Source organism: Amblyomma mixtum, chromosome 5 (genome assembly GCF_055824585.1).
Source record: "Amblyomma mixtum isolate Tamu chromosome 5, ASM5582458v1, whole genome shotgun sequence".
In the NCBI taxonomy this organism is placed as follows: domain Eukaryota; kingdom Metazoa; phylum Arthropoda; class Arachnida; order Ixodida; family Ixodidae; genus Amblyomma; species Amblyomma mixtum.
Window position 1 is genome coordinate 153,289,665 of NC_143016.1, and position 9,257 is coordinate 153,298,921.

Consider the following 9,257-nt stretch of genomic DNA (forward strand, 5'->3'; position numbering starts at 1 on the left):
GTCGGGGTATTACCGCGACTTCATCCCCGACTACGCAATAATAAGCGTGCCCCTCACCCTGCTGACGAAAAAAGGAGAGAGGAACATTGTAAAGTGGACGCCGGCCCATCAGGAAGCCTTCGAAGAGCTCAAGTGTCAGGTCTCAAGCCCTCTGATACTACGGGTGCCAGACTTCTCCTAACAGTTTGTGCTGCGCACGGATGCCTCCGATACCAGCCTTGGCGCGGTACTAATGCAGCGGCATGACAGAACGCTTCACCCGCTGGCATACACGAGCAGAAAGTTGCCCCCCAGAGAAGCAGCATACAGCACCATCGAGAGAGAGTGCTTAGCGTTAGTTGGGGAATACGGAAGTTTTCCACCTATATCTGTACGGGGTGCCTTTCATAGTTCAGATGGACCATCAACCACTGAGCTACATCAAACGAGCGAAACAGCTAAACAGCAGAGTCCTGCACTGGAGCTTGCTGCTCCAAGAATATCAGTTCACCGTCGAGCACATAAAGGGCAAGGACAATGTCGGTGCTGATTTTCTTAGCAGCCTGTAGATTTGTCGCGCGCAATGAATTTGCACTGTTAAAGGGACAGTGAGGAGAGCTGTAATATTTTTTTAAAGCAAAATCCGATAGTTCGGCATTTCATGGCTTTGTTGCCGCTTTGCCGGCAGCGAAAGGTGCATTTATTTCTAAGAAATTTGGATTCGAGGTTGAAAAAGTTTTTCCCGCCGCTCTGATTCAAACTTGGGATTCTCTTATGACGACATAGGACTAAGTGACGTGAAACATGACGTAACGCAGACTCCGTGATTTCTGGCGGCGAGCAGTGCGGCCTAGCAGCAGCCGAAAAGAAAGCTACTGCCGACCACACATTATCTATCGGCTATTGCGGCCGTCGCTACCGTCGCTTCATTTACGTTTGCACCGGCGTTTTGCCAGCGTTACGATGGATCCCGTTCTTGAAGTAGTCAACTAAGTTCTCGCAAATAGACACCTTTAGCATACTGTGTACCTTGCTACCGTTAGCGGAATACCGGGAGCTCGCCAGCGCCGGTGAGCAGGCGCTGATTGGTCCCGATGCTGCAGGCGCGCGTGTAGTTGCTGGGGACGCGGCGCCATCTGCAGACGCCAAGGAGATTTGCGCATGCATTGGCTGCGCCTCAGTGATTCGTGGCTTCTCGTGTCCTAGGGTTGCTAGAACCATTGGTTCTAGCAACACTGTTTTGTCCTATGACGTCATCACGCTTGTACTTGTGAGTTTGGCCTGTGGCGACGATACCTGTATTTTGGTTCTTGCTGTTTTCTATGTTACAAGAGCTTTGTTGTCAGTATTAGTGGCGTTTTTGTAATCAGGAGCTGGTATTCTGTCGATACAAGCCAACTTCAATTTCTCCTCAGTGTCCCTTTAAGCATTCAAGTATTATGGTGCATGTATACACGCTGACTTGAATTGTGTGCTAGTTAAATGTAAGTGATTAGGTTACGCGCTGTATATTTTTGTACGGGCCTGCTCGCCGACTTCTGTGGGTTTAGAATATTATCCGATATTCCGGAAGTGGGGGGCCGTGGCACAGAAGTGGCGGCAGCCTGTAAATTGCTTTTGTTTGTATAAAACTGATGCGTCCGCGTTTCTTCGTATGTGCGGGCTTATGCGACTCCCTTTTTTGGTTGTTTTAATTCTTTGTGGTTCCAAGGTCCCCGAATCCAGAGTCGAAGCCTAGGGCTTCTTTTTAGTCGTCCGTTAATTTTTTCCTCCAAGATGGCGGCCATGCAGTGTCAAAAGTGTAGGTGCCTACGTGTTCTTGTTGCGCTTTTTGGTGTTTGCTTTCTCGACACCGACTGTGTGGCGCCGTGAGTGCCTCACCCGCTAGTGGCCGAGGACTTTAAAAAGGGGGCCGTATGGGCACGAACTTCAGTCCGCTCGTCAGTGGAGACACTGCCGCCGCGAACACCCGGGACTCCGAGCCGCCGCACCGCATCCGCGAAACCGCAAGCTGCCCTGGAAGGACGTCACCTTCGGGGGGCCGCACTGACTGCGTGCTTGAGGATGGACTGCAGCCGCGCTCCCCGATTGACTGTGTGTTTGTTCCCCTTCTGAACTTTTATCGACTGTAGCTAATTGGACTCTCACTTGTGTTCTGACCTGTGTAGACATATTCAATGTATAACTTAATTCAGTGTATTTAATGCTATTTTTTTTCTGACATTGTTTTGTAGAATGTATATTACGCTTCTGTGAAAGCAGCCGCATTCTTCAGTTGAACTATAAATGTTGTTTTGTTGTTACCTCGTAGCACGCCTCTGTCTCATTCACTACGTTTGCTTACCGGCTACGCCGGGCATCAAACGGCCACCCCCTCATTGTCAGGACTCTGTAATGACGTCGCGTAATATTTCTACACATCACTGGTACAAGTAGTCAAAAAGAATGTTCATAATGCTACCCAAGCTGCAAAGCAAATGTTAGGCAAGCAGCCATCACTACTGAAACACACTGCTAGTACGAAAAACCTGGAGAAGCAGCCAGATTATTGACCCAGAAAGCACCGCACCTCTGCATCTGCTGCGTCTACGCGCTTTCCAGCACCTGCGGTTTTGCAGCAGGACTACTTGAAACACATTTCATTTATTTTAGCCTCAGGGCTTTCGCATTGCAGGGCTTTCGCATCATTCTGAATGATGCGGAGGTTCGTCATTCATACCGATAGCAACCATAAATTTTAGTGTTTGGTGCAGTTATCACACATGGTGCAGGAAATGTAGTCCATTGCTTCTCCTGCAGGCTGCCCTTGTTAAATGTTCTGCGGCATAAATAGTGTGTCATGCATAGTGGTGGTCTGCTCTGGATGCTGGTAGTGTGTGTGTTGCTAAACTAGTCATCTCCAGGTCTTCAGGTAGGTGGCTTCGGTGTTAGCTACCATTGCAGTATTTTTTCTGTTGGCAGAACCAGGCATGAAGTAATAGTGCAGTGTGGCTCTAGGCTTTCTGTTTCGCTCTAACCATGAACCGACTAGCCCAACATCATGTCTTACTAGGCTTTCTGTTGCAGTGGTGTGCTCTGAACCGTAGGTATTCATGTGTGCTGCTCGAACAGTCGTCTCGAGGTCTTGCTGTACCATGTACCTGGATAAGTGCTGTGCCTGGCACAACCAGATGCAGCACTTGTAGTACCTGCTGAAATCAAAGGCACACAAGTATTTTAGACGCCTTACTGAACACAAATGAGGTGTCTCCGTAGCTTCCTGTGTGGCGAGGTATGATCATTGCTGTTCAGTTATTCTCGAAAGTGATGTGCTTTTTTTATAGCAGGAGTCCGGCACACTTCTGGGGGGCTTGCTGTCCACCCGGCTGCAGATAGTTGGACGTGCCCAGACATGTATCCTTTGTCCAATGGTCAGCTTGGGAACCAACATCATATGCAGAACAAAGACTGGTTAAGCCAAACCAGCACACATTTTTCTCTCGGCAGAACCTGCCTGCTAGAGATCCCAGGTGGCGGATAGGGAAGCGCCTATCGCAGTCGGGCCCTGCTCCTCTGCATTTTGTGCAGTCACTTGCAAGACGCTGTTAGCAGGAAAAACCGTGAAAAAACTGATTCATTATGCCTGCAGTTAATTCCCCATGACTGGCATAGGTGCAGTTGAGGCTAGTGTGATAAGAATGGTGCTTGCACCCGTGGACCAACAGGTGTTGATTTCAGCAGGATCCCGCCTACTTGCCAAGCATGCACCGGGAGGATTCTGCAAATACACCTATACAAGACAATAAACTGATTTACAACTGCTATGCTAAGTGGCCTTGTGCATCTTTTTGTATTTTGCCACAAGGGTGAAATACAGAGCTATATGTTAAGTTGTGAAAGAGCAATGAAGCCACCAAACTTGATTTTGAGATGTTGCTAAGCAAATATATTTCCTATGATTCAGTTGTGTATGGCAGTTCGATGAACTGCAGAACAAAACTTTGTGATGCAATTGGAAGGTTCATACCTTGAGTTAGCTGTAAGATATTCGTAACCATGTCAGTATGTTGATTCACACATCAGCAGGGTAGTTGAATTCTGAAAGTTTTGGTCCACCACCGCAGTTCTATAACCCTTTTAAACAACTTATAGAGCAGTTGAATTGCAAATAAGCCGCTACTACACACAAACTGAAGCACATTCCAAAAAAGTGGTCTGGATGCATTGCAAGCAAAAATGGTCCGAGGTGGTACAGTACTTTACCCTGCCAGTGGCAAGCTGAAATGCTGTTTTGGTGCACGTGATGCTTACCTTTGGTCACTTGGACGATGCACAAGCTTGTCCGTCAGGAGAGACTTTGTGACCTTAGCAAGGCAATGTTGTCAGCAAATCGCAGAATACTAAGATATTGTCCATTAATTGTTTTCCCCGAGTGTTCCGACAATAATTCTTGCATGCAAGTGAACAATGGAGAAATTGTCTTACTGTACACCATCATTCTTTATTCAACTTTTATTGCTTTCTCTATGGGGCCTATTTAGTTGCACAGCCAGTGTAAATATCTTGCAGTACTTTCGCATATGCCTCTTCTGCACCTTGGTTCCGCAACGTCTTGATGACTGCTGGTTAACAGTTAGCTTTCTCAAAATATATGACTGCTATATAAAGGGGTTGGTTTCACTGCATCTCTCTACCAGCCGGTTGATAGTGCAGACATGATCTATTGTCAAGCAGTGTTGTGCGGTACATGGCTACAAACCGTGGCATCCTACAAGAACGGTTTGCTCAACGTGCTCTCTTCACCTTCAAGCCTCGTCTCTCAAGTTCTGGGAAGCAACCCGGGCACCATACTGCAAGAGGCAAGTACCTCAATACATTGACAACAGCAGTGCAATATTGGAATGCTTCCATGCAAATCTGGGCTACCACGACGGGCAGTAAAAGACGCAAAATATCAAGCGCCAAAAACTACTCAATTCATGCAGGCAAAGCAAAAACGGCCACACGATTGCAAAGAACGAGAGAGGTGCCTCCTTTTTTTTTGCTGCAATCCATAAACTGCATAAGTTTAGCATATTGGGTAGCGGTCAGACCAGATATGTGCAGTGCTTCAACGCTAAACAGGCATCGTAGAATGATTCCTTCGGTGAACCCGCTGCATAGGCGCGACCAAAATGCAGAGCACACTTCGACATGCTAACTCTTCTCATGCGTTCCGCAGTCTGCTTTCAGCACTCGCGCCAGCTACGGCGGCCGCACTGGTGCTTGAATGAAGAATGATAACACGTAAGGAATTCAAGTTTGAATAACATAAGCAGTTACTAAGAATAAGCAGTGCAAACGCATCGCAAAGTTGTCAGCATGCCACCCAAGGATTTTTTACGTTCTACATCACTCACGTTGACAGCCGCCACCACCGTCATCACAATCGCTCGCATTCCATCCTCTCGGTGCTCTAATCCTGAGCCACCAGCTGGGTAACAGTAGACACACTCGCTCAATACTCGCAAAGTCCACGACAGCTTTTGCTCTTAACCAGAGCAGTTAATGCAAATAAAACTCGGCGCCGCTACTGCTCCGCCATATTTGAATTCGTTTACCGGATTTGTGCTAGGCTTGTGGCCAGTCTTGACCCTCGATGGATACAGGCTCGTAAATTCGCAACGCGGAAGTACATTTTTTCTTTACAGTGATTCCGAAACTGCCTTATTTTATTGAACAGCACAACTCTGAAGGCGCACTGCAAGGGTTTTTTTTTTTGCATTTTTCCACTGAGATACGCTGGTTGTTGCCTTTACTACCTTTACCTATGAATGAAAGTGATCCTTGCGAGGCGATATAGAAAAAAAAAAAATTTTCCCCATATTCTTCCTGAGCGATGCAGCGTTGGCCCGTCAGGTTGATGCCAATTTTACAGGTCTAAATTATCAGCTAGTGCTTTTGCGCACCTCGAATTCTGCAATACTGTGGTCCTGCTACCTCCACGTCATTTTGGTAATAAGACTGCCGAAAAACAAAAAGCAGATTTATGCAGCTGGTGCCGTTCATAAAGCTCATTTACAGAAAATCACTGCTGGTTCCGACGTGACACGCTATGTCGCTGCGTAAAATGAGACGCGACGAGGCCGGCAAGGAGGGACGAGGCGTAGCCTGCAAAGTGTCACTTAGTTTATTAGGTGTAACTGACCAACGCCAAACGACACAAACAGCAAAAATGGGAGTCCTCGCACGTCAATTCTGGTGGTAAGGCAGCAAATTGTTGAAAACACAAGCCATGTGATGGCGGCACATAACACTAACACAACACAGAACGTTTGAAGAAAATGAAAGAGATAGCTTTAGTTTACAGCCATACTTTTGCAGGCTGTGTACGCCCCTCACATTATCAGGGTAAAATGAAGAGTTACACACAGGCACTGCACGCTGTACTACTGACTTCAAGGAGGTCAAAGGAACAGCCGGGACTCCATGTCAGACTTGCAGCTAAAACCTCATATAGTAAGATATAAGTTAAAAAAAAACAGCAGTTCCCAACACTAGGCCGCAGTCCGCGGCGTCCTGTATTACTCCGGTGGCTAATTGCAACAGAAAACGAAATCAGCTTTTTCATGTTTGACTACGTCAACCAATCCATGTATCAAAATTTGAGTCATAATTTTTTTGTTGTGATGAGCTTCTTGTTTAGAAAACAAGAAACATTTATCCAGTGGACTACTTTTTCATCGTGGAGGAATTCTGTGGGCGGAGGCTGAATGTGGGCGGAGCTTTACTGCAGACTTAAGTTGCATCAGACTATAGTTTAAGTTGTCCTCAAATGCCTCCACTGACAACTTCTCCGAAAGGTGTGCCTCCACCACTTATCTGCATATGTTTGGACATACCCATGCTTCTCATTTTTTTTTTATGTTCACCTACAACATCCTGTTTCCAACATATCCTTCATCCCTCATTATGAAACCAAACCAATGATGCGTCAACTTGTGTGCTTTACACCTGCATATGCCACCATAACCATGCCCCTTATTATGATCTCAATTTATCATAGTCACTCCACAGATCTTTCTGAGCAATCACACCTGACATATGCTGAATACGTGATAATTACAATATACATCGCAAAAAATACAATCGCACATTGCACCACCGTTGTTCCTTTGAGGAACTTGGTTGGTTGGTTTTGGTTTATGGGGTTTAACGTCCCAAAGCGACTAAGGCTATGAGAGACGCCGTGGTGGAGGGCTCCGGAAATTTCGACCACCTGGGGTTCTTTAACGTGCACTAACACCGCACAGTACACGGGCCTCTAGAATTTCTCCTCCAAAGAAATTATAGCCGCCGCGGCCGGGACCTTTGAGGAACTGGACAAAATTATGAGCAGGTACAGTGAATTACCAATTCATTTTAGAAAACAAAAGACATCTGTAGCCGAACAGGAAAAACTAAAAAATGTTGAAATTTTCAAGTCTTGTCATGCAACAAAGTCACTGCAAATACAAAGCATTGTATAAAAATATGCATCTACATGAACAAGCACCAAAATAAAGTTGACCATTCATGCCACTTAAAGGGATACTGAGGCGGTTTTCGAATCAGCTAACCTTCTAGGGTTTTGAAGTAGTGTCATTGCTGATCACGTCTGTGAAATTAATTTTTCGATTTTGGCTAAAACAGTGGCGCAATCACCAATTAAAAATGCGATGTTTAAATTTCCCGCGCCCCGCGCGAGCGCCGGAGAGGGGAACAGCGGAGAGGGAAACCTCGTCCATGTCGGCCAGCGTGACGTCATGTTGAGGAGCCGGGGATGCTTCGGCGCACCCGAGCGCGCTTTCAGCGCGCGTTGTTTCTCGTGCTGCATGCGTTGTTCCTCGTACTGCGTGCGTTGTGACGTACAAAGTGTGTCAGCCGACCTTGAGAATCAGATTCAACAGGTACTACTCTGCGTTCGTGTCCACGAACAACTACGGCCGCGACTGTGTCGTCTTCCACTGTTTTCCGCAAGATCACAAGCTCGCAGCGCAACCGCTCGCTGCTGTGACGAAGAATTCAAGTCAACTAAAGCAATCTTACTCTGCTCGAAACACTTTCGTAAGAGCGGCTACAAGCAGAGCTTGTCCTAGTGTGATCTCTGGAGATTTCTGTCGAAAAGACGCGGCTGAACCATGACACAGTTCCATTGATTTCCTCGCGCATAAGAGGCGTGTCACCATTCCGAAGAAGCGCCTCTTTTAAAAGTAGAAACATGCTCACTTAGCCCCTGAAGAAACCTTATAGAGGCTTAAGCATGTGTCGCTCTCCTCAGCTTAGGTGCGGCCAGACCGCCTGAGACGTGCTCAGCAAGGCTCGGTTAGTGATTTTATACTCGGTTCGACGTGTCCAAGCAAGCAAGCAAGCAGAGCAAAGCACAATAAAGCAAAGCAAGCAAGCATCGAAGCTCTTTATATGCGGCATCTCGTTTAATCCTAGCTAAGCAATTAAAATGAAAGCGTTCGACGTTGATTTCGGATGCAAATTTATGACAGAAATGAATGCCAACCGAGTTTTTGCAAAAAAAAACACCGCAACCTTACTCGGCTTCTTCATCAAGTTGTGGCAGCGGGCGAGTTGCAGCTAGCTTGGCTTTTAAACACACATATAGTTGGCAACTACTTCACTGAACCTAAACTGCAAATCTAGGAAGGGCGAACGTTTCCGAGGCAGCGATTAATATTTTCTGGCATCTGCTGAACGCGCCAGGAGTGAAGCATGCTTCACTCCTGGCGCGTTCAGCAGATGTGCACGTATTTGGCTTGGTTTCCAGCGCACCATGATTGCGTCACTACCTTATGGTCACATGCCTCGCAGTGCTTGGCCACTGCGCTTCGCTAATTTTGACACCAACTTTGTGCTCCTTCATCGTTTCCTTGAAATACTTCCTTGCCCCAACCTGCAACACCGGGTACTGAGAACGGGATTTTAGAGCGCAGCTCTTTGGCGTCCGTTCCTGGGTTTCGCGTCGGCGTCGGCCTCGTAACCAGCTCCGCCCCCAATGTCACGCTTTTCAATTGGTCGAAATGCTCGTGACGTCACAGTGCGCGAATTTCAAATGGGGCCAATTGTACTTTGGCTAGTAACCATGCAACCAATCAAAGGGATCGTATAGTGATGCTGCAACTAAGTTGGACTGAGTTTAGTTAATTGCTTAATTAATCAATTAGCCTAATTAATATAGAGGAGAATGAAGAGGTCAGAAGAAAAGAAAAGAAAGACGCGCGCCGCAGCGACAACAGCGTCCGCGGAAGGAGACGCTGCTGAAAAAAACA

The 9,257-nt window shown here is 46.8% G+C and overlaps 1 long non-coding RNA gene across 1 annotated transcript; it reads right to left on the reverse strand.

Moving 5' to 3' along the window:
* Positions 1 to 4,455: 4,455 nt before the first annotated feature.
* On the reverse strand, positions 4,456 to 8,664 carry LOC149344183 (uncharacterized). Its single transcript, XR_016283178.1, has 2 exons — positions 5,358 to 8,664; positions 4,456 to 4,808 (listed from the first exon to the last, which is right to left on the reverse strand). It is a non-coding gene; the product is annotated as an uncharacterized LOC149344183 (long non-coding RNA).
* Positions 8,665 to 9,257: the final 593 nt, after the last annotated feature.